This window comes from Onychomys torridus, chromosome 14, assembly GCF_903995425.1.
Source record: "Onychomys torridus chromosome 14, mOncTor1.1, whole genome shotgun sequence".
Classification (NCBI taxonomy): domain Eukaryota; kingdom Metazoa; phylum Chordata; class Mammalia; order Rodentia; family Cricetidae; genus Onychomys; species Onychomys torridus.
This window is the reverse complement of record NC_050456.1, coordinates 66,826,334-66,852,570: the sequence shown is the minus strand read 5'-3', so window position 1 is coordinate 66,852,570 and position 26,237 is coordinate 66,826,334. Positions and strand designations below refer to the sequence as shown.

The 26,237-nt window shown below is 42.7% G+C and overlaps 1 protein-coding gene and 1 pseudogene across 2 annotated transcripts in view; both read left to right on the top strand.

Moving 5' to 3' along the window:
- Foxn3 (forkhead box N3) overlaps positions 1 to 26,237 on the top strand; it is a 383,817-nt gene that overhangs the window by 2,621 nt on the left and 354,959 nt on the right. The window lies entirely within an intron of this gene.
- Positions 18,526 to 19,324, top strand: LOC118595282 (annotated as a pseudogene).

The following is a 26,237-nucleotide window of genomic DNA, read 5'->3' as shown; positions in this document are numbered from 1 at the left end:
TGCTGCCTGTGGAGGAAGGATCATCTGGGGGAAGGTATAATGAAGCATTTTCCTGCTTGCAGGCGGGTTCCAGGTTGAGCTGAGGCATTTGATCTGAAGGTCTGTGGTATTTGGGACAGGTTTTCCCTGGCTGCCTGAGCAGAGACCGCCTGGTGCTCTGGGGAGCAAAGGGCGGGGTGTTCTTGGTAGCTGAGCAGGGAGAGGATGAACTCCCAAGTGGAGTGGGGACTGTTTCCAGACTACAAATATGACTGCCCAGTTGACTTTGAAACATTTCCTCTCCTGTGAAAGGAGAATGGGGCTTTCATTTTGAGGTTCATTTAGCTGCACCCTTGCCCCAAGTCACTGGCACCTACATCAGCTGTACCTTCCTTACTCATGGTGAGGAATACCAAGGAGAAAAGTTTAACACCCCTACGGCCCGCACCCCCCCCCGCACCCCCCTCCCCGTTTCATTTAGTTGCTAAGAGGAAAATAGCCAAGCATGCTTCTCCTAAATTTTGACTTTGAAGCTCTTCAGTAAAACTTGTCAATATAAAAAAACAACACATTTGCTAGACTTTGACCCATCTTGTCAATGACAATCTTTAAATTGTAAGGTTTTTAATAAAAAGATTTATTTTTATTATTATTAATTATGTGTAGGTGTATGTGTTGTCTGCATGTAGGTATGGGCACTCCAGCAAGATTAGAGGGATCCTTTGGCAGTGGAGTTACAGACTGTTGTGAGCCACCTGACATGGATTCTGGGAACAGAACTCAGGTCCTCTGGAAGACCTCTCTTAACTACTGAGCCATCTCTCCAGACTCCTACATTTTTTAAAAATACTTTATTTATTCATATTTTATGTATGTGTGGGAGTGTCAGAACTTGGAGTTACAGACTGTTGTGGGCTGCCATGTTGGTGCTAGGAATTGAACCCAGGTCCTCTGGAAGAACGTTCAGTGCTCTTAACTCCAGCCCCAGACCCCTAAATTTTAAGTTCTTTGTATTTGTTTAGAAGTAACTTCCCTCTGTACATGGTATATCTAGTACTACACTGGCTTTTCTTAAAACAGTTTTAAAACTTAAATTACAGTTTGGGCTTTCAGAAAGGACATCACATCTCCCTTGTTTTCCCTCAACTGGTTGCCTCAGGGAGGGGGAAGAAAACAGAGGTGCTCCTAAAAATGTTTACTATCCTGCATCGATGGTGTAGCAAACAGCTTAGAGCCATGTGGTGTCTCTCATTTGATTTTGGGTGTATTTCACCATCCCACATTCTCAATATTTAGTGTTCCAGGATAGCAAGTTTAGTTGAATGGCACAGCTGGTCTCTCTCAGCAAAGGATTTCCTGTTGAGAACTTTCTTATCTGCAAGTACGGCACGGCCATTGGCAGGAAACTTGTCAGGTACTTGTTTTTACAAACTGAAGGAAATGAATTGAGACTTGTTGGTTTCTAGAATTTACCTCCATTCTCCACAGCCTGCCCTGAAGTTTGCTCAGAACAGGTCAAAGTGACTTTGGAGCTGTTGGATGAATTCGCTTCATATTGTTGGCGCGTCTGTGAATTTTCTTTTTTGACTTTAGAATTAGAAAAATTAATCCTTACACTGTCATGTAAAGCTTATTTCACCAATACAAATTAACAAGATGTTCAATAAAGTCCTAATTCATTTTCAGTTGACAGAAAGTCGCTCACATGATCACTGAAGCTGGCATTTTCTTGATGGCTGTGCCAAATTTTTAACAGTGGTTCCAGAATACCAAGCAAATGCCAGTCTTAATTTTGGATTAGTGCAGAGAGGTAAAGGAGAGGGGGTGTGGGGGAGAGCGAGCTGTACTTTCCTTCTTATGAGGGGAAGTGGTTCATGAAGAACACATGTCAGGTGTGTGCCAACCTCACTGACAGCAGAGGGCCCAAGTGAGGGGTGGGTTTGTGAAGGGCACTTAAGAGAGAAACACATCGTAACTTTGAAAGCATTAACTATGTGAAAGGGTTTTTTATTTCATTTTTTGATATTGGATATGCATGTGTTTAATTGCTTCAATCTATGGATATTCTAAATTTTGGAAAGGTAGGGGGAAGGACAAGCCTCTTTATAGGCTCTAAGTACATAGGATCCCCCCGCCCCCCCAGCTACTTATTGGAATGGGCCACACACATTTTTGTCAACCATTTAGCGCCAAGTAGAATTGTATGCAAGGCCCTCCTATCTGAATGGAATCAAACAAAGCAGAGCTAGCTAGCTACTATAGAGGAACCAGGAACCCAGATGTGGGGACCACCCTCTAGACAGCCCCTGGGGCTAGCCCTAGACCTAGAACCCAGAACTCTGCCAACATAGTAGCAAACCCACTGCTTTTTAAATGTCCCCAAATATTCTCCTAAGGAGGCCCAAGAGACCTGCCTTCAGGGTCCTGTGTTGGCTAAGCCAAAGAGAACTTTTGCCTTGACAATTTTGGAGGACCCTTGTTCTCAGGGTGAGGAGGGGAAAAGGTAGGAATTATGTTTTACAACACACCCTGAGAAACTGCTAGGAACCCAGAGAAAGGTCTGACCAGTCACTGTATGAGAAGTCCTGAGCCCAATGATGAGGAGAGACACGGAAGCCTGGTTTTTAAGGATGTACACACGAAGGCCTCCTTTACAAGTTACAGGAATGCCATATGGACATGTCCAAGACGGTCCACTGTCAGCTTGCTGGAAGGCTTGGATTCAGTGTCTGTCAGTGTTGTTCTGTCAGGGGTAGAGATACCATGTAGTGTCACTTATGAAGGGGAGGTTTGCCAAGCTGTGTACATTGGCTTAGCAGAATCAGGAGTATTGAGTCAAATGACAAGACACAGATGATTTTTGAATATTATCAAATAGACTCAGTTATCTCCTCTACTATGAGAATGTTTGTTTCTGGAGCAGCAGTATGGAGATTGTGCTCAGTTTCCCCTGGTGTTCCAGATGCAGCTGGTGTTAGGGCTTCTAGGTGTGCTGGACAGGGAAATCCCCTTCAGTTCTACTTTGGGTTTTTGGTTTTTTTGTTTTTTTTTTTTTTACATTTTTTCTTTTTATTATTGCTATTATTATTGTGTGTGATGTGTGTCATGGCAGCTGTGCATGTGTAGTCAGAGACAACTTTTTGAGAGTGGGTTCTAGGAATTGATTTCCGTTTTATATTTAGCACCAGGTAGGATCTTAGGCAAGCACTGGTCCCCACTGAGCCATCTTGGCAACCCCACCCTTGGTGTTTGCAAGTGGGTGCGTGCTGAGCCAGGGGTAGGGAGACATCAGCAGACCTGGACGAGCTGTCCCTCGGTCGTGGGACTGTGCTTGGGAGGCACACAGCCAATCTCTCCGCATTGATCCTCAGAGGCTGCACAGCTGGGGGGTCCAGAAGAAGAAAGGACGCATGGCTCCTACTCGACACTCGCCCATCACTGGCATTGTGTTTGCCCTGTTCCTACTGTCTGCCTGGGGCTGGAGATCATGATTAAAATAATCAGTGTTTGAGGAAGCCACAGAGCTTCCAACCATTTTTTTTAAAGAAAGCATTTCCTCTAAGAGACGAAACTAGTAGAGAGCACAAAATTGTCGGCCGCAGTAGTGGATGGAAATGATTGTGGCTAACTTTCAGTTATTGAATTGCACTGAATAAAGCTTTTCATGGGTAGGCTGTTTAAGGCCTCCTGCCTCCTCCCACCTGCGCTTCAAGGAAGGAGTGTGTGGAGCCCTGGAAAACCAGCCGAACCTTCCACCGTGACAGAGCCATTTTGCTTTGGATCTGAGCATTGCATCTCAATATTCTTGGGACTTGTTGGTTTTCGATAGTTTGTTTTGTTGTTCTGATCTTTGCAACAGGGTCTCATGTATCCTAGGATGTCCTGGAACTTGCTGTGTAGTCAAAGATGGCCTTGAACTCCTGATCTACCTGCCTGGTTACAGGTGTGCACCCTCATGCTTGCTTTGTGTGGTAAGGGGATTGAACCCAGGGTTTCCTGCATGCCAGGCAAGCACTTTATCAAATGAACTTTATACTTAGCCCAAGGGCTTACTTTTTTAATGGAAGGATGCCCACCAGTTACCAGGGTGCTTCTGTAGTTGTCCCTGAAGGGCTTTTCCAACTATGGCCCAGTGTATGCTCAGCACAGATGCAAAGCTCTTGAAGTGGGAAAGTTTTCCTTGGGAAGGGGATTTTAGCATGTCATAAAAGGTCGGTTTTGGAAACCCAGAAAGATCTCTTTGTGCTCTGAAATGTTCTGATTCAGCAAACTTAATAGTTGTATAAGCTTTAAAATGAAATCAGCTAATCACTACTGACGAGTTAATAAATCAAGACCATTGGTTGCTTCTTGGGACTATTAGCATGTAGAATGGTCTCTTGAGAAACAATAACTTGGCAAGCAAGATTAGTCATATTGGGTGACAGAAAAATCACATTGTTCTGAGAAGGGGCTTGTCTCATTAGATGTTATTTGCTGCCTTAGTTTGAGTCTCGTAATAACCCAGTGTTGATGACAATGATTAACAGCAATGATTATGGTATGCAGGCTATACACGAAGAAACTGAGGCACTGTGTTCCCAGAGCCACAAATTCTCTAAGAGGCAGCTAGTTCTCACCTCCAATTCCTGAACCCCAAACTACAGCCTTCCCCACCCACTGACCACATACACGTGTTGTGATGGTTTCTTGTCTGGGAGTGGTGGCATCCCCTTCCACAGTTGACAGGGAGTCTTTTCCCTAGAGAAATGGGAGCATAGGATGGGGCAGGTTCTTGGTGATTTCCGGGAAGAAACTGCCTGTTGACTTTTTTGTCATATAAGTGCATAAGCCATGGGAAGGACCTCCTAAGCCCCTTGAGGGTGATTTTAACTTCTTTCATCTTTAGCTTTTAGAATGTCTTCAGCCAGCCCTGAGCACATTCACTTACTTGTTAAACAAATGATTCTGCCCACAGGGTATGCTTTTCCTGAATTCCCTAGATAGTCTACGAGGCTTCACTGCTGGTGGCACCTCTAGCCTTTGACAGAGTTCCTGGACAGTACTCAGCTTTGGAAGTAGAAACAGCTCAACAAGGTGTGTGCAAACACAGCAACAGCTCTCCAGTTGCCTTAGTTGATTGATATGTGGGCAGCCTACTGTACGCTGGATACTTGTGGCCGAGTGGTTAGAACCAGCAAAGGCAGAGTTTGAGCCATGCGTGTTCCTGGCTCTCAGGGCCTCTTAAAGGGATCCTCTAAGTAATTTGAATTTGATGGAGCGTATTCCTGCTCCACAGGTATGAGCTCGTGTATTTCATGTAAGTGAAGACTTCAAGGGATTGGTTGAGGAACCTGCTAAAGAAGTATTTGTAAATGTAGGGAAATGGATCATCCATGAATTCAGAGAACACTAGACACCTACTGCATACCACAGACTGTGCCCAAATCCTGCTCTGGGATTCATACCAACCTTTTAAGTGGAACTATCTCAAAAATGTGGCTGTTCCGAAGTGTATTCTGACACCATCTTTGCAAGGACAGTTGAAGGTTATATATTTATATCTGAGATCTGATCCCAGGGAGGGATAGGAGTCAGCCAACTGAGTGAGCTGTCCTCCTCTAGAGGAAACTATGGAACCGGGACTCTCAGCCCTTGGCTCAGGACCATTCTCAGGGGACGCATATCCTAGCCCCCGAGGTCCTCATCTGAGCTGGCAGAGCAAGCAGTACCCACAGAAGGTACTTCGGTCTGGACACCTTTTGAAGGTGGAGCTGCTGTGCATTGGGATGTCAGGTACACAGGGGACAAGGCCAGGGTCTTCTTAGCAGCTTTCACTGCTCCTTCCCACTCTTAGAACTATAGTTGTGTGTGTGTGTGTGTGTGTGTGTGTGTGTGTGCGCGCTCATGGGTGTGCACACGCACACCTGCTCACATGCAGGCATGCACGTATGTCCTCCTGCTCATGGAGACCAGATGTTGGTATCAGGCGTCTACCTCAGTTGCTCTCCACCTTATTTTCTGAGACACGGTCTCTCACCACACCTAGAGCTCTTGTTTTTGACTAGACAGGCTGGCCAGCAAGTCCCAGGGATCCTCCTGTCTCAGCCTCTCTGTACTGAAGTTACACATGCACCCAGCTTTTTATGTGGGTGGATCAGACCTAGGTCCTTGTGATTTATACAGCAAGTACTTCACTGACTGAGCGTCTCCCTAGCCCTGATATGTCTTTTAGCTACCTTGTGAGCTTGCGAATGAGTGAATATCCCTAGAGAGCAGGGCTTTAGTGTCAAGAGTGGGACCAAGAGATGGGGGCATACGGTTCAGAGTCTAAACATTTGGGTAGAAAGAATCTCCAGGAAGGAGATGTGTCTGTGTTCTGTTCTGTTCCGTTCCGTTCCGTTCCTTTCCACTTTCTGTCACAACCACGCTCCTCGTTTTCCAGGTTAGGACACTTGGACTCCACCTCTACCACAAGCACGTGAGTTATCCTGCAGGCCTCTGGTGCTGTTTTTCAATTCCTCTCAAGTCCTTCACTCCACAACTCTCCCAGGTGACCTCAGGGAGGCCCTGTGGGCTATATTCTTCCCTTCCTCTGCTCTTAAAGCCTTCTCCCATAAACCACTCTGCAGGTCTGTACTTTGATGCTGGACTCCCTTTTCTGGCTTATCTTCGCCATCTTGGATATGGGCGCCGGGGGGAGTTACTTAACCTTAGACTCCAGTCTTAGTTCCTATTTCCTTAAGTAACATAGGAATCCTAAAAGGATTATTGGGGAAGCTAACTCCTACAGTCCTTGAGAAGGACTTGTCACAGAGCCTGGCATCTAGTCACAACTCGGATTATTGAGCAATTTTTGTTGTTGTTTTGTTAATTTTACTAATGCCTCCATTGTCTATTGAGAACCTGCCTAGGCGCCCTGATGCCCAAAGTGGTAGTTTGCATGTAACTGGCCCCCATAAGCTCAAAGGGAGTGACACTGTTAGGAGGTGTGGCCTTGTTGGAGGAAGTGTGTCACTGTGGGGACGGGCTTTGAGGTTTCTTCTGCTGAGGGTACTGCCCAATGAATCGGTTCACTTCCTGTTGCCTCTGAGTCAAGATGTAGGACTCTCAGCTCCAGCACCACATCTGCCTGCACGCTGCCATGCTCCCTGCCATGATGATGATGGTGGTCTGAACCTCTGAACTGTAAGTGAGCCACCCCAATTAAATATTATCCTTTATAGGAATTGACATGGTCATGGCATCTCTTCACAGCAATAGAAACTCTGAGAAATCCACCTTCTCAAACTTGTCCTCTGCCAGACTTTTAATTCCTTCTGTAATCAGTTCTACCGTACAGCTTAGGGAAGGGCCTGGGATCTTAGTCAACTTGTCACCACACGTTTCATGGCCTCTCTGGTTCCATTGTCACTGTGCTGTCACGCCCTGGCCATAGCCTTTCTCATTTACTATGTTGTAGACTGTTGTTTTAGTTCACTTAAAACCTCCAGTGTGCAGAGAAAAGCAACTGCTTTGTCTTGTCTGGGCAGCTGTCCTTCCAGCACACACCCATTTTAGAGTTCAGTTGGCTCTGACAGTCCCAACAGTGCCCCCTGCTTAATCTCCCTCCGAGACCAATGCCCACTCCATAATACGTGCTCTCTTAGCCCCCTGCACCCATGTTTTTGCCTGTGATGGCATGTGTGAGGATTGATGTGGAACTTGATTTTTTTTCTCTTGGAGGCAGAGCCAGCTCAGGGTCCTGAGACTGAGTGATCTCGACTCTCAGCCTTGAGTCCATTTTTCATGCAGCATACATGTACACATACCAACTGTAGTATATAGTAGAATACATATTTACATATTGTATCTGCATACCTTATAAATACATATAAACCTTATGTGTCTTCTTACAACTGTGCCTACAGTTATATTTGTTTTAGGTGAGCTGTATCCCACCTCTACAGCTGCATTTCTTTCTGTGTTTTGGTTTATGGACCATTATGTTATATACTTAATTGAATTATTAAACTTTTAATTGACCTATACATATAAATAAGGGCATAGATCTCAAGCTTGATTTTAAGTGAATATAACACATAACAGCATCTAACCCAACAAATTGAACATTATCTATATCCAAAAAGTACCCTTGTGCCCTAAACCTTACTCTCCCTTGGAAGATGATCACATCCCTAATTTTGAGCACCATTGGCTAGTTTTGTCTGTGTATGAATTTTATATAAAAATAACCAAGCCAATGAGATGGCTTAGTTGAATCTTAGTTAGGATTTTATTGCTGTGGAGAGACCATGTCTATGGCAACTCTTAAAAAGGAAAACATTTAATTGGGACTGGCGTACAGTTCAGCATTTCAGTCTATTATTGTCATGGCGGGAAGCATAGAGGCAAGCAAGCAGACATGGTGCAGGAGAGGAGCTGAGAGTTCTACATCCAGATAGGCAGGCAGTAGGAAGAGAGAGTGCCACTGGGTCTGGCTTGGGCTTCTGAAACCTAAAGCCCACCCCCAGTGATGCACTTCCTCCAACAAGGCCACGCCTCCTGATAGTGCCACTCCATTCAAACTCCTGATGGGCCATTTCCATTCAAACCACCACAGCAGGTAAAGGAACTTGCCACTAAGCCCGACTACCGGAGTTCAATTCCCAGGACCCCCATGGTGGAGTGAAAGAACTTGTCTATCATCTGCACGCACACAAACACACACAAATGAATAAATAAAATGTAACATAACATTAAAAACCACATACTGTCTTTTGTGTTTGCTTTTCCTACTTATCACTTAGTTTCTGGGAATTCCCATGAGACTGATAGTTACACGTAGTGATAATGTGCTCTTGTATTGCTGTGTAATGTTTATGGTTTTAGAAATAGTGCCGGCATGAACTTTCCCACATGACTTTTTTCAGTGAGTATGTGTTATATTTAAGGCTAAGAGCTACTTGGTGTGTCCAAGGTTTGGCACCCAGAAATAATTAAGTTTATGAATTCTAGAATGTTTTGCAAATTCTTCTGAAAATTTTTATAGGTAATCAATCATATGATATGCAAATGACATCCATGTTCCTTGCCAATCTTTGTACCTGTGGTTTCTTTTCCCTGCAGCCCTGGCTAGATGCCCTTGCAGTGTATGTACTGAGGGTGAGAAGTCTCTGTAGGTTCCAATGTCGTGTTGGTGACCTTACCCAAAGTACTCACTGTCATACTCAGAAGTGCAGTGTTGACAGGGTGTGTTGTTGTCTCCTTTGCCCAGTGCAAACGTTATTTTTATTTTCTCATTTTTTAATTTATTTCCTAAATCTTGGATAGATGTCAAATTACTTTTCTGCATTCATTGTGCTATTTATATTTTTTCCTTTAATCCGATGAATTTCATTAGTTGATAGTAAAATATTAAATTAACATTAACTTTTCTGGAAGAAGATCAGTGTTTTAAATCTTCTATGTGCATTGATAATACTGATTTGATGATAATTCTTAATTTTATGCCTATGTTCAGGAGTGTAGTACAGTTTTATAGTTCTCTTTTTTTTAACATTATTTTTATTTTATGTATATGAGTGTTTTGCCTGCATGCATGTCTGTGTACTATGTGCCTACCTAACACTTTCAGAGGCTAGAAGAAAGTTCTGAAACCCCTAGAACTGGAATTATAGATGATGGGAGCTGCCATGTGGATGCTGGGAACCAAACCTGGGTCCTCTGGAATGGCAGCCAGTGCTCTTAACTACTGAGTCATCTCTCCAGGCCCCAGCTCTCTTTTCTTACCAAGTTTTGGCATCTCGGTTTGGTTTAGTTTGGTTTGCCCTCTAGAATAAGATAGAGTCCCTTTTCTGTTGTTGGGACTCATTTTCATATGATCAATAGGTTGTATTTATTCCTCAGAGTATCTCAAGAGGATCCACTTTCTAAAAGGGACCGGACTCCATTTCCTTTATAGTAAGGTTATTCTGCTGTACTTCTTCTTGAATCCATTTTAACAATTTATAATGAGATCTTTTCATTAGCATACAGAATACTTTGTTTCACCATGACCTGCTCATGGGTGTGTGTGCGTGTGCGTGTGCATGTGCGTGTGCATGTGTGTGTGTGTGTGTGTGTGTGTGTGTGCGCGCGCGCGCGCGCGCACGCGCGCGCGCCGTGTTCATCACTGTCCCCTCACACACCCCCACTCCCACCCCTTTCTGGCCCCATAGTCTCCAATTTCAATTCTGCTTATGGGAGAAACCGTGTGACCGTCTTTCTGAGTCTGGCTTCCTTCTCTTCACACGATGGCCCCTTTGCAGCTTCATGAAGATCCCTTGTGTTCTTGTACCACATTTCCTTCTGAGAATTTATTTCATCTTAGTTTGGACATTTTAGGGTATAATGATTGTGTGTGTGTGAGCGTGTTTTAAGCCATAGGGTTATCACAATTTGTAGTCATTCCTAAAATGTAACTTATATGTTTGCTTGTTTTGTCTTGATTATATTACCAGAAATTGGTTACTAAGAAACCTCTTAGCATCCTGCATCTTCTTCATGGTGTCTCTACCTAGTTTTTGCCTGCGTCATGATTCCTTTTAATCTTGGAGTTTGTTGTTGTGTTATTTTTCTAGCTTCCAAAGGTTACAGTTTAGTTCATTACATTTTGAAGCTTTTTTCAAATGTAAAAATCCAATCTATCAATTAGATTATAAGAACTAAATTAGCTTTCACAAGTTTTAGTATGTTTAGCTCTAAATAGCTTCTAAGTTTATTATTACATTTCTTTGTTCAATAAGCTACTAAAATGTTTTTTCTCTAAGCTTATGGGAGTCCTGGATTGTAAGCTTAAATCACTATGCCCAGCAGGTATTTATTAGTGGTGTGTGTGTGTGTGTGTGTGTGTGTGTGTGTGTGTGTGTGTGTGTGTGTATGCGGGGGTTGAGTCTTAAATGCCAGAGCTTACACTAGAGGTCAGAGGACGGCTTTCAAGAGTTAGTTCTGTTCTTCCACTGTGGAGTCTGGGGATCAAACTCAAGTCCAGGTTTGAGCAGCTTTTACTCACTCACCCATCCTGCTGGCCCCTGGTAGGCATTTTTTTAAGTTGTATTTTTAAGAAAAGATTTATTTTTTTTAGTTATGTGTGGATATGTGTGCTTGCATGTGGGAATACATATGTGTGGGAGTACATATGTGTGTGACGTGCACATGAAAGCCAAAGGTATCTGATTCCCTGGAGCTAGACCTACAGATGGTTGTGGACCACCTGACACGGGGGGCAGGGAACCAAACCTAGAGCCTCTGGAAGAGCAGCAAGGGCTCTGAACCACTGAGCCTTCTCTCCACCCCCTTGACTGTTCTTTTTGTTACTGATTTAAACAACTGGATTTTCGTTGAAGATGTTGTGTCCTGTTATTTTCCGGCATCTGCTGCTGCTGAATAATCATGGCTAAGTCTAATTTTCGTTTGTGTTGGACACTTCAAGACTACTAACTTTAAATATATTCTCTTTATTTAAGGTTGCACAGTTTTATTATAAAGAACCTTCGTGTGGAGGTTTTATTGTCTTTATTTTATTTTTGAGACAGGGTGTCATGTAGCCCAGACTGGCCTTGAACTTGCTATATCGCTGAAGCTGGTCTTGAACTCCTGCTTTCCCCGCTTCCATTTTGACAGCGCTGGGAATCATAGGCATACACCTCCATGACCAGCTGCAAAGTGCCTGGATCATAGGCACACACCTCTGTGACCAGCTGCAAATTTTTTAACATATATTTTTACTTGGAATTTCCAGAATGCTAGTTAATGCCTACTCACTTGGTTCTGGAAGATTCTCAGAATATTGCCTTTATACTATATTCTTTCTAAGTTGAATCATTAAACTTCTCTTTTTCCATTCCTTTACGCTAAGATGTAGACTAGCTCTCCAGTCTTCTTCACGCTCTTTAATCTTGGTGTTTATTATTTTGTTACTTTCCTGGCTTACTAATGTTGCCAGTCAGTTCATTAACTTTGAAGATTTTATTTTTCAAATATGAGAGTGTAATCTATCAATCAATTGGATTCCAAGTACAATCTATAATTTAGTCTGTGTCTTATCTAATGTTGCCAACGGATATTGGGCATCATTTCATTGAACACTTATTTTCTGTTTCGTGTCTGGTCATTGTAAAATTGGAAGCCTGTGGCTTCAGCTCTGCCCTGCATTGTCTGGCTGCTCATGCACTTTGTTTCCGGGGACATGGTGTATTGTCCATTGTTTGGTCTTATTTTGTTTTCCTGTGACTTTGTTTAGGAGTCTATCCATGGGACTTCTCTGAGTTTGAGTTGAATGTGAGTTTCTCCAGCACTGATATTTTCTTCTGTCTGTCTGTTGGGGTCATTCCTGATTTGTAACATCTGGGTCTAGAATCCAATCAAGCTACCCGTTCGTCTTGAGGCCTCTCTTGTGCTTACTAAAGTACAAACCATTTTCCTCCTACTTCGCAATTCAGCTGTTTCCTTTGGGGTCCTCCTTAGCTGGGTGCCTCCTGTCATACTCTGTTCTTTGGTGAGTCCTGGGTTGCTTAATGACACCAAGTTTATGCCTGGCTACGTTAGGAAAATAGTTCAAATTCTTCCCGTTTGTTAAATGCCTTCAGGGTAAAGGAAACAATACAATGTTCTCTTCTGAGTGTGTCTTATTTTCTTGATGGTTCACAAATACATGTCAGATTATTTGTGAGGAAATACTTTGCAAAATACATTTGGGTTATTTTCAGTGGAGAGGCTGGCCAGGTTCTTGTTCTGATGGAAAAGAGAGTCCCAGCGCCTTCCTCTTGTGTTCCTGATTTAGTAGTATCACTGTTCCTCCGAGCAGGGGCTATCTTTGGTCTACTCGTGACCATATACAGAAGACAAGAAAGGAGAAACACGGGGCTGGAGATGGAACTTAAGTGATCAAGTGTTTGCTCAGACTGCACAAAGCCCTGGGTTCGATCCCTAGCACCTCATAAAACTAGTGTAGCAACACTGCATGTAATCCCATCAGCTGGGAGGTGGGGGGTTGGGGGAGGATAGATGCAAGAAGGTCAGGAGTTTAAGGTTTCCGTGGCCACATACTGAGTTCAAAGTGGGCCACATGAGACAGACAGACAGACAGACAGACAGACAGAGAACGGCAAGCATTTGCAAAGCATCACTTCCCTCCACACACATTCAGGGGTATTTTAAGCTCCAACTTATTTATTCTAGTGAAATTTGCTGCTTCAGCAAATGCGAAACAGTGCAGTGAATCAAAACAGTAGGAGCTCCTTTCTTACAAATCGCCTCTCTTTCCCTGATGATGAAAAGCACGGTGCTTTGGAAAAGGACTACCACCTTCCACCCTAGGTCCCCATGCCTGTGTGGATCCCATCAGCAGAAAGGGACAAGAACATGACGACCCCTGAATGCACTAGCTTTTATTGGCCAGGCCTACATTGCAGTACAGCCCACTTCCTCCCTATTCTATTAGCCATATTTAATAAGATGGCCACATTCAACTGCCAGGTGGGTTTCTGGGAAATGTAGTCCACTTGTTACCTAGGAAGAGGAGGAACAGGTTATATATAGCTTACGCCTTCCCAAAACTTCAACTCCACCTGATTTCTCAGTTCTTCGGACCTGTATTCTAATTGTAATTAGTACCATTAGGTGTATAATATAATTGTCCTGAGTTAGTTAATGTTAGCATAGTCTAAAGTACAAACTATGTAATATATTCCTTGAAGGCATGACTTCTGTGCTCCAGCTTCATGTAGCCCAGGCTGGCCTTGAACTCTTCTCACCTGAACCTCCCTAGTGCAAGGCTTACAGGTGTACACCACCATGCCTGGTCTGTATGGTGCTTGGGGCTTGGTATGTTCTAGGTAAGCCCCCTATCAAGTGAGCTGTGGCCCAGCATGTACTAGACCATTGAAAATGTCTTGTACCACCAAGTTTTGAACATACAGGGTACTCGTAAAAAGAAAAACTTCTCCATGATAGAGATTATTTTTGTTCTTAGGAGATGCCTACTAGCATATTTAAGGCAATGGAGTTATGACCCACAACTTAGTTATTATTCCATCAAGTTTTCTTGAGGCTTAAAATGGGTCAGAATAAGAACCTGGGGAGAAAGCTAACTCCTTGAAGTCTGGAGAGAGCTCTACAGATCACGGGGGCACAAATCTGTCTCTGTGGTTTCTTCTACAGTGCCGTGTTGAGGCAAGCCCCTCTGCTTCCTCTGGATTGCTATAAGAATTGGTCACCCAGCTGCCAGTGTTTGCTGAGGTCTCAGAATGTTGGCACCATTGAGAGGCAGGACATAGGGAGATGAGCAATCCTGATTCGGCCCACCAAAGCGAGACTTAGATGAGGGAGTGTAGGGAGGCAAGCCGCTTTGAGTGTGGAAAGACCTTTGCCGTTGACTTTGGTCAGACCCTGGGTTATTTGTAGGACATAAAAGAAAAAAGTAGGTGGCAGGGACGGGGCAGCAGGTAAAAGCAGTAGCTGTACAAGCCTGGAGCACACGCACAAAGCTGGGTGTGGTGCTGTGTGTCTGTAACTCCAACACTCCTCTTGTGAGATGGGAGGCAGGGAGGAAAATCTGCCTGAAACTCACGGGCTGGGAAGCTTGGACAATGCGACTCCGCAGAAATAAGAGAGGTCATGCCTCAACAAGGTGGTAGGAGAGGGCCAGTCTCTGAGAGTTGTCCTCTGGCCTCACACACACGTGCACTGGCACACAAGAACCACACATGGATGCATATATATACACTAAGTAGAAAAGAGCTAGGTAGTGTTTCAGTATTAGAAAACCTGTATGCTTCTTTCCCTTTGGACTATAGGCTTTTGCTTAAGAGGGCAAACCTATGTCCAGGCTAGAGTTCAGCAAATCCACAATGGAGGTTCCATTCTTGAGTATTCCCCAGGGATGTAGGATACACTAGACCCGAGGCTGCTGGCCTCAGGGTTCCTCTGTCCCTGAGTTAACTCATTACTTTGTTGTTAGGCTCAGGGTTTCCAATATTTCATTTTTATTTTCTGTTGCTTAGTAAACAACAGTGACATACGGTCTGAAGTTAAATTGTTGGAATCATATTCTGTTTTCTTTTCACTGAGTGGTTTTTCTTTCTCCACTGCCATCTACCATGGATGGGAAAGTCCCCTGACATCGCTGTAACTCTGATCTATTATCCACCTGCTAGGATGTAAACACCATGCATGTGGCAAATCACTTTATATGCCAATAAAGCCTATGTTTTGGAAAAATGTTGGACTGTTTGCATCCAAAACATTGTTTGGAATCAAGTCATCTAAAATACACAGATTAAGAATAGGAAGTGATATCCTGAATAGCATCATTAAAATTCCAGGAAAGGACAGGCTGCAAAATACAAGATGTGGCGAGGCTATAATTAGGCAGCCACACCGCTGTGTCTGACTGAGAATACTACTTCTCCTTAGACTCCTCTCCAGTCTAGCCCAGAAGAATTCTGTAAACGACCCAAGAGGCAGGACTGGCCTTCTCAAAGGCCAGTACACCAGGCCCTTCACTACTGTATTTTTCCTTCATGGAGTAGGGGATAGAATTTTGTACAGAAGAGCAAACTATAGCATTTTTAATAAAATAGAGGAAGAGAAGAGACCATGGTGCTTGTCACATAGAGATCATTAGTTTCTTCTCAACTCTAAAATTTCTCATGTGCATTGATATAACACACACACACACACACACACACACACACACACACACACAGAGAGAGAGAGAGAGAGAGAGAGAGAGAGAGAGAGAGAGAGAGAGGGAGGGTGGGTGTTCTGTCTTATTTACCACATCTCAGGCATTAATGAAATACAGGACTCAGGATCTGACAGACTGGTATCACAGTGAGTTCCATCTGCTGATGCAGTGAGACCCTCTGGAGTCTCTTCCCCAGTGAGTGTTTGCTCATTTCTCTCTTTAATACCAAACAGCACAAGGGAAGAGACAAGGACTCCTCTTTTTCATATGGTCACTGTGGTCTCTGTTTATTTTTGGGGGGTGCTCCCTCCACTACTCTTAGTAGCCCAACATTCTGATTTGTTTGCAGTGATTCTGGTCTGTGCCCACAGATGCAGTGAAATCCCTGGTAATTCCTATTTTTATCTTCATAGGTCTCTTCATTTGCATGATAAAATTTGCTTACCTAGTTTGCATTGACTGTCACTGTATCTGGTATTAGTAGCTTGGTTTGTTCGGGTCTACTCTTCCATTGAGAAAAGTTGCTTAAGATTAAAAAGGAAAAACAAACAAACAATCCAAAACTTAGTTTGGAGTACTGGAGATCCATCAAGGCAGTGAGGAACTGTGGAAACTGGGTCAAAGGTGGAACCCAGAGAAGTGAGCTTTTATGCCTGTTTCCTGTGATTGGTGTGACTTTACTAAGCAATATTTGTAATTCATATGACCTGAGGGTTAATATGTCCTTGGCCAGAGAACTGGAAAGAATAAATAAGAACCAAAGTTACTCTTTTGAATACTTTCTGCCATTATATCCCAAGGGGGTGTGCTTTTAGGGGTGGTGTAAATGGCCTGAGATTGGATTCCGTGATGCCTATGATAGTATGACTGAATTCATTCAAACCATTAAGTGGATATTTGCAGTTGGTGACTTTAATGGTGTGTAACTGGCCTCTTGTACCCTAAGGAGCTGTTTCAAAGACTAAATGGGTAGATCCAAGCACAGGAGGTACCAGTGAAGAGAGAGTTGGTGGATTAGAAGATAGAGCATGAGAAAAATCAATGCTGAGGTTGGACTGTATTTCTGTGAAGTCCTGTGTAGTTGGTTGTTTTATTCTTTTGACTGTTTGACTCTGCTCTGTGCTCTTTTGGTGGCCCACCACCCAGCTCCCCAATAAATCACACACAGAGACTTACTGTTACTTATAAATGCCTGGCCTTAGCTTGGCTTATTTCTAGCCAGCTTTCCTTAAATTATCCCATCTACCTTTTGCCTCTGGGATTTTTCCTTTTCTTATTTTTGTATGTCTTTCATTATTACTCTGTGGCTGGCTGTGTGGTTGGCTGTGTGGCTGTTTGGCTGGGTGGCAGGGTGGCTTACTGGCTAGCTGTGTGGCTGACTGGTGGCTGTGTGGCTGGCTGTGTGGCTGCGTGGCTGGCTGGGTGGCTGGGTGGCTGTGTGTTGGGTGGCTGGCTATGTGGCTGAGTGGCTGTGTGGCTTTGTGGCTGGCCCCTGGCATCCTCCTCTCCTTGTTCTCTTGCTCCTTCCTGAAACTTTTCTTCCCAAATTTCTCCTTCTATTTATTCTCTCAGTCTGCCAACCCTGTCTATCCTTTCTCCTGCCTTGCTATTGGCCGTTCAGCTCTTTATTAGACCAATCAGGTGTTTTAGACAGGCGAAGTAACACAGCTGTAAACAAAGTAACACAGAGTTAAACAAATGCAACATAAAAGAATGCAACACATCTTTGCATCATTAAACATTGTTGCATTATTTCACAGCATAAACAAATGTAACACATCTTAGAATAAAATTCCACAACAGCCCTGAATTCAACCCCCAGTGCCAAAATAATAATGAGAACAACAGTAAGAATAATGAAACACGGGAAGGCACAGAAAACAAATACAGGATTACAAAGACAAAATATGGTAGAAATGCCTCACATATATGTAATCGTATATTCAGAAGAAGAGAAAGAAAAAGAGACAAAAGAAATAATTGGGGGAAAAATCTGAAAGATTTTGTTTTTGTTTTCTTTTGAGACAAGGTCTTACTTTGTAGCCCTGGCTGGCCTAGAATTCTTTATGGACAAGCTGGATTGAATTCACAGAGATCCACCTGTCTTTGCCTCCCGAATGCTAAGATTAAACGCACATGCCACCATGCCCAAAGTTTTTATAAATCTTTATTTATCGTGTGTGTGTGTGTGTGTGTGTGTGTGTGTGTGTGTGTGTAGGGGCACATGCTATGACCAGTGTGTAGAAGTTTCAGAAAAACTTTTGAGAGTTGTTTCTGTCCTTGACCATGTGGGCTCTTGGGATCGAACTAAAGTCATCAGGCTTGGTAATGGCAACTTTACCTACTGAGCCATCTCACAGGTCCAGAGAATGGTTGGGAAGCCCTAGGATACAGAGCAGTGTAAATACAAAATCAAACAAACAACCAAACAAAAACTGAACAACAACAACAACAAAAAACCCCCCAATATTCCAACATATTAACACTTGTGAAAACAAAACCAAAAGCAAAGAGCAGCCAGAATCAGAGGGAGGGCAACCCTCTGCCTCAGCAGAGCAGCAGGAAGACCAACAGTTGACTCTTTGAATGGAAGAATAGAAATCAGAAGGAAATGGAGCTGCCATCTTTGACTGCTGAAAGAAAACAACTGCTTATCATGTTTTGTAAGATTCTCCAAGAATGAAAAAAATGTATCAGTGTTATTAAAGGGTGATTGTACACTAATCTGTGCTAACTAGAGGATATCTGTTGGATAGAGGGAATATCGTTCCAGATGAATGCTGTGAGAGGCAGGAAGGAATGAAGCGCAAGAGAAATAACAATTAGTTAAATGTAAGTAGATAGTGACTACATAAATGATGATAATTGAGCCCTGTGGAGCATCAAATAGAGAACCTTTCGGTGATGAGCAGCGCAAGGCAGTACAGATTTCCCAGAAGAGGAAGTTTGTGGCCCATGGCATCTTCAAAGCTAAACTGAATGAGTTTCTCACTCGGGAATTGGCTGAAGATGGCTACTCTGGAGTCGAAGGCCGACGAACACCAACCAGAACACCAACCAGAACAGAAATCATTATTTTAGCCACCAGAACACAGAATGTTCTTGGGGAGAAGGGTTATCGGATCAGAGAGTTGACTGTGGTAGTCCCAAAGAGGTTGGGTTTCCCTGAGGTCAGCATAGAGCTTTATGCAGAAAAAGTGGCCCCCATAGGTCTGGGTGCCATTGTTCAGGCAGTCTCTACACTACAAACTCTTAGGAGGGCTTACTGTGTGAAGGGCCTGCTGTGGTGTGCTTCGGTTCATTATGGAGAGCAGGGTCAAGGGCTGTGAGGTTGTGGTGTCTGGGAAGCTACAAGGACAGAGGGCCAAGTCCATGAAGTTTGTGGATGGGCTGATGAGCTACAGTGGAGACCTGTTAACTACTATGTTGACACTGCTGTGCGCCATGTGCTCCTGAGACAAGGTGTGCTGGACATCAAAGTGAAGGTCATGCTGTCCCTAGGACCCAAGTGGTAAGATTGGCCCCAAGAAGCCTCTGCCTGATCACGTGAGCATTGTGGAACCTAAAGACAAAATCTTGCCCACCATCCCCATCTCAGAGCAGAAAGGTGGGAAGTCAGAGGCACCTGCCATACCCCAGCCAGTGCCTAAAGCATAAAAGGGTCTTGGCATCTGTATCTGGAGGCTGGATGTCATCCTGAACAAACAGATGTTTAATAAAATCTTGCACAAAGACAAAAAAATAGAGAATAAGATAAATGATGGGGGAGGAATGAAGTCAAGTGCTGAGCTCCTTATAGAGGAAGTAATGAAGATCTAATTTGTATCAGCCATTGATAAGTTGAGGATGCATATTTTAAACTCTAGATAAATCATGAAAAGAATGATGAACAAATGTATAAACAGCAAGATGAGAGAGAAAATAGAATAATGAATAACTAGATAATTCAAAAGGAGGTTGAGAATGGGAATAGAGTAGGTGATTACAAATTTTAAAAAGGATATATTTAAAACCAAGTGTACCAGAGATTATATTAAGTATAAGTAGACTAAATTGCCAATTGAAAGTCAGGAGATTATCAAGTTGGACTTAAGTTGGTAGGTACTCTGCATTCTGTGACTTATGGAGATAGTGTCCAGTGTAAAGGATGTAGTAGTATACATCACACAAAATAAACCAAAAGAAAGACTATAAAGCTGTATGATATAAAACGGGTTCCCAGTTAAGGCACCTGTAGAGATGAAGATGTTCCATAATGAAAGAATCCAATTCATATCTTAAATGCACACACCCATGGAGCTGTAAGACCTACAGGGATAATTAGAGGTATCCATAGAGTTAGAAATTTGAACATCTTTCTTGTTGACTGATGCAATCGACAATAAAAACCAGTAAAGCTAGACACAGCTTGAACAAAGCTAATTAGCAAATATCATCTAATTATAGCATCTTGCAATGAATAAATGTACACATTTGTTTCAAGTGCACATAGAATATTTACCAGCATCTTTCATATGCTGAGTCATAAAGCAGTTTTTACATTTCAAAGGGTTGAAATCATAAGAGTGTGTTTCCTGACCATTACCACTGCTATCAGTCTGTAACAGGTAATGGGGGAAACTATCCCTGTATGTTTAGAAATTTTAAGTGAGGTTGGAGTGATAGCTCAGAGGTTAAGAGCATGTGCTGCTCATGTAGAAGGCCCGGGTTCAGTTCCCAGCACCCACATCAAGTAGCTAACAAAGGCCTGTAACTTAATCTCAGTGATCTTGATGCCCTCTTTTGGCCTCTGCAGGTACCTGCACAACTTGTGGTATACATAAACTCACACAGGCACACACATGTCAACCTACGTGTTTCTAAGAAAAGAAATTTAAGTGATTGTGGACCAAAGAAGGCAGGCCAGAGAATGGAAGCTTGTGACAGTGGAAACTGTGACCTATCAAAATCTATGAAATGTAATTTAAAAACTTTATAGCCTCAACTACATGTATTAGTAAGGGAGAAAGACCAAAAAAAAAAAAAAAAAAAAAAAAAAGTCAGCATTCTCAACATTAATTTCAATAAGTTTACAAAGGAACAGCAACAACAACAAAGCACCAGCTGGTTCTGGTGGCCCATGCCTATTATCCCAGCTACTCATGAGGCTGAGGCAGGAGAATTTTAAGTCAGAGGCTTTCCTGGGCTTCCAGAGTTCAAGCTCAGCCTGGGCAGCTTTGTGAGACCTTGTCTCAAAATTGAAAAGTAAGATGGGGTCTAGGGAGATATCTCAGTGATGTGATACTTGCCTAGTTATTTACAACCAACAGTTTAAAAATGCCATAAAAGAACATTCCTTGAATTTTTTAAATGGGTGGAAGGAAGGAAATAAAGACAAGAAACGTAGTGAGATAAAGCAGACACCAGAACCAAATAACTAATAAAAACGAGTGAGTCCTGATGATACCAGCCTAGAAATAGCACCAGAAATGAATGTGTAACTAGGTTGAAAAGCTGGGAATGGAGTGTCATGAATAACCCATAGTAATATATTTGGAATTTTACAAGTAATTGACAAATTTTTTTAAATGCTACTTATCCAAACTCGTATAAGAAAAATAACAGTCTGAGTGGTTCCATATCTACTCATATGAATATGTAATTAAAAACTTTCCCATAAGGAAAACTTCAGAGCCAGATGGTTTTACTGTTGAATTCACCAAATATTTAAGGAAGAAATAACACATATTTTCCACCAACTCTTCCAGAGAATAGAAAAAGCAGGAATAGTCCCAACATGTTTTAAGAAGCCAGCAGAAGTTGGATTCTAAAACCTGACAGAAACATTATAAGAAAGGAACATTCCAGGTCAGCTTTACTTGTGTGTGTCCATTTAAAGATCTGAATTGGAGGGCGCTGGAGAGTCGCTTGATCAGGAAGAGCACTTACTGCTCTTGTAGAAGACTGGTCCCCCAGAACGCAGGTGACAACCACCTGGAATTCTAGTTCTGGGGGATCTGACACCCTCTTCTGGCCTTCATAGGCATCTGTATTCATGTGATGTATGTAAACTCACAAAGGCATCACACATACACAGTAAAAATAAATAAATAAATAAATAAATAAATAAATAAATAAATAATCAATTTTAGCCAAACAGTGGTGGTGCATGCCTTTAATTCCAGTACTCAGGAGGCAGAGACAGGCGGATCTCTGTGAGCTTGAGGCCAGCCTGGTCTACAGAGTGAGTTCCAGGACAGCCAGCTCTACATAGAGAGACCCTGTCTAAAACAAACAAACAAAAACAAGTACAAAAAACCAAGTAGAATACTAGCCATATAAATGCAGCAAGAGAGTGCTATACCAAGATCAAGTTGACTGACTTTTGGAAATACAAACCAAGTGTGATTATTTGACGCAGTCAGTGTAGCTAAAAACATTAATAGAAGGAAGAAAACAATATGATCATCTCAGTAGCTATAGAAAATACAGGTGACATAGTCCAACATTTATTTCTGTTTATCAAAAAGGAAAACTCGTAGCAACTAGTAATAAGCTTTTTACTCTTAGAAGAAATTCTAAAGAGCTGTTTCGTGCTGTTAAAGGTCAGCTACATCATAATACTTAGTTGGCAATGTGTTAAAACTTTTTGAGTCAGAGAGGCGACAGATGATACACTGTCTCGGACAGATACACTCTCTCACCACTTCTAATCGTGACTGAGTAGAAATTCTAGCTCATGTGGTGAGACCAGGAAGAGACAGAAAGGCTTTTGGATTAGAAATAATTGTATAAAACTGGAGTGGCTGTGAGATTAAACTACTGGAGATAAGAAACTTCAGTTAAATTGTTGGGACCTAGAGGGAGTTAGCATGTTTCTAGTTTCATTGTAAACATGAACAAGTGACTGGAAGTTTGGTTTTCCACTCATTAATAGAAAATGAATTTACATTGGAGTAAGAATGATCAAACACCTAGGGGTAAGTCTAAGACACAAAGACTTGTCTATTAACAACCCTTAGCTGTTACTGAAATTAACTAAAGACCTAAAGAAATGACAGGATATAGCATGCTCATGAAATGGAAGACACACATTTTAAAAGATGTCAACTCATCTTAAAGTGATGTAGAGTCTGTAATCCCATCAAAATTTAAGGAGTTTGGTGTCTGTGAAAATATATGATAATCCTGAAACTTATATGGAAACCCAAACTCCAAGAATAGACCAGACATTCTTGAAGTAGAATAAGAAAGTTTTATTTTTCACAGATATTCAGATCTACCATTATGCTGGAGTAATTGGAGGAAAGATGGGGTTGGCCCAAAGTTAGACACTAGACCAGTGGGAATAAACAACAGGATCAACTTGGGCACATACAGGACACAGTGCTATGACATACATGGCCCCACAGGAGAAAATGATAAGATGGTCTTTTATCTATTTTTATTTCTGTGCTTATGTGAGACATGTGCATCTTGGGTGTGCAGGTGCCCCCAGAGACCAGAGGAGGGCATCAGATCTTTTGGGACTAGAATTATAGGTGGATGTGGGCTGCCATGTCGATGCTGGGAACTGGTTCTCTACAAGAACAGTAAGTACTTTTAACTGCTAAGCCATCTCTCAGCCCAGGACAGTCTTTTTTAAAAACAAAACAAAAAACAATCCTATGACGACTGATTATCAGTATAGGAAAAATAATAAATTTTGACCATACCTAGACCTATCTCTACTAAGTGTTCCATAGAACTGTAATGAATAAAGGATTAAAACTTCCAGAAGTTAATCTAGGATAGTATACTGGCAATTTTGGTTGGAAATGAATTTACAGGATCCAGTGAAGCCAAATAAAAGGAAAAGTCAGATAAAATTGAATTGACAAGAAGGAAGAACTTAGTCCATCAAAACACAATTAAGACAGTAAAGGGCGAATTAGAGATAGCCACAGCATGTGTAAAAGAAAGAAGACTAACAGAAAAGTGAGGAGGTAAGGGCTGGAGAGATGGCTTGGTGGTTAAGAGCTCCTGCTGCTCTTTTTCGTTGTTTTGGTTTTGGTTTTTTGAGATGTGGTTTCTCAGTGTAGTTTTTGGAGCTTGTCCTGAAACTCACTTTGTAGACCAGGCTGGCCTTGAACTCACAGAGATCCGCCTGCCTCTGCCTCCTGAGTGCTAGAATTGAAGGCATGCGCCACCACAGCACAACACTTGCTGCTCTTATAAAGGACCTGGGTTGGATTCTCAGCACCTACATGATACGCACAACCATCTGTAACTCTGGTTCCAGGGGGAATCTGATGCCCTCTTCTGGCCTCTGTGAGCACTGCACTCACCTGTATACATACATGAAGGCAAAATACTTATACACAAAATCAATCTTTTTGAAAAATGGGCAACTGGGTGGTGATGAAGCATCCCCTTAATCCCAGCACTGGGGAAGCAGAAGCAGGTTTGAGGCTAGCCTGCTCTATAGAGCTAGTTCTAGGACAGGCAAGGCTACACAAAGAAACCCTGTCTTGAGCAAAACAAAAACAAAAAAGAAAAATCACATGCAATGTGCCTCCTTGTCTGCCACAATGACTTAAAACATTGGGTTGGTGAAGACTTCAGGAAGCAAGAATCCTCAGACACTAGTGATGAGAATGTGCACTGGTACCACCACTTTAGAAAATCAGTTGCTATGAGTGAGCAGTTCTGTCCTGGTACAGACTCAGTGAAAATTATAGATAGACATGTTCCTAATAACCGAAACAGAAAATTAACCAGTGTCCATCTGAGTCTAATAAAATGTGAACCTGTGTGTACACAAATTTGTGTGTGTGCGCGCACAAATTGTTTATGACATGGTTGTATAAGTGAAAATGATATGTTAACAAACTCATTTCTTACCTGTGCAACCCACATGGGTTTTGCTGGCCTCAGTGTGTGAAAGAAGCACTCTCCCACAAATATATTACGCATGTGAACCTCCAAAACTAGACAGAGTGAAAGCTTATATGCAGGCGGCATGCTTGGTTAGGCTCTGAAGAAGACAGGTCCACTGTAAAAGATAAGCTAATGCTTTGGAGGACAGGGTGCTAATTGGAAAGAGAATGGCCAGGGCCTCAGGGTGCTGGCACTCTGTCTTTTGTCTTGCATGATCACATGGGTGTTGGTTTTGCAAGAGGTCATTAAGCCGAGTTTTTCTGTCTTGTGTGCTTTTCTTTGTGTAATAAATAGTTCACAGGGGAAACATTTTAAAAATAAAAACCTACTTGAAGACCATTTTTAAGAGTCTTAATCAAAAATTGTCCATTGGTTTTCTATTTTGATAATTTTCACCTGTCCCCCTTCTTTTGAATTCACATTCTGTTCATATTGTGAGACAATTTTTACTGATTGTAAATCCTATCTTCCTTAACAAGCATACTTTTTGGGTTGTGTCTGTATAAACTTCTTTGTTGCTTGCTTGCTTCCTCCCTCCCTCCCTCCCTCCCTTCCTTCCTCTCTCCCTCCATCCCTCCTTCCCTCCCCTCCCTCCATCCCTGCTTCCCTCCCCTCCCTCCCTCCCTTCCCTCCCCTCCCTCCCTCCCTCCCTCCCTCCTTCCCTTCCTTCCTCCCTCCCTCCTTCCCTCCCTCCCCCTTTCTTCCTGCTCTCTCCCTTTCCTCTCTCCCTCCCTCTTCCTTTCCCCCTCTCCCCTTCTCTCTGATTTCCCCATGCCTTCAGGTTGACTCTCCGTCCAATTTTGCTCTTGCCCAGTTATGTCAGACCACGCATGACTGCCTCTTTCTCCAGTTCTGGTTTGGCCTGGTTCCCTCTCATGCTGTTTTAGCACAGCTTTTGTGTAGGGATTCATTTTTTCACTTGTCTCTTATGTTTTTCCTGTTTCCTGGACCCCGTTTCTTTTTCTGTTTTCTTTTGGCTTGCTGCTTTTGGTGGCATCCATCCTCTGCTCGGTTCCTAAGTGCTATGGTTTGGAAACTGTTTGCCCTACAGAGGTTCATGTGCTAGAAGGTTGGTCCCCAATATGAACAACATTGAGGTGGGCAAACCTTTAAACAGGACTGTGGGGACATGACTAGATTATGCCATACTGCCAGTAGTTGACACCAATGACCAGGGGGTGGATTGAGTCTACAAGTGTGCTGTTATAAAGCAAGGCCACTCATATGCTTGGTCTCTCCTATATCTAGCCCGATCCTTTCTTTTTCTTTGTTGTGCTTCACTGGAGACAGCCAGCTCCTTCAAGAAGGCCAGCCCCATGTTGCTTGGCCCTCTCGGCCACTAAAATCATGAGTCAAATACCACCTCTACAAAATATGCAGCCTCAAGTTGTTTTGCTATATTATTGCATGAAGCAGGCTAAGATCTTAATCATAGGAGCTAAGGTTTCCAAGAACTTAATCTCCGACCATCTTTAATCTATCACTTGCTTCTCTGTTACTGTGATAAAAGACCATGACCAAAGGCAACTTAAGGAAGAAAGAGTTTATTTTGGCTAACAGCTCCAGGGGGATAGAGTCCATCATGATGGGGAAAGCATGGCATGTTAGCAGGAGCAGGAAGCTGGCTGATCACATTTTTACCCCCACACAGGAAGCAGAGAGTGAGAGCGGG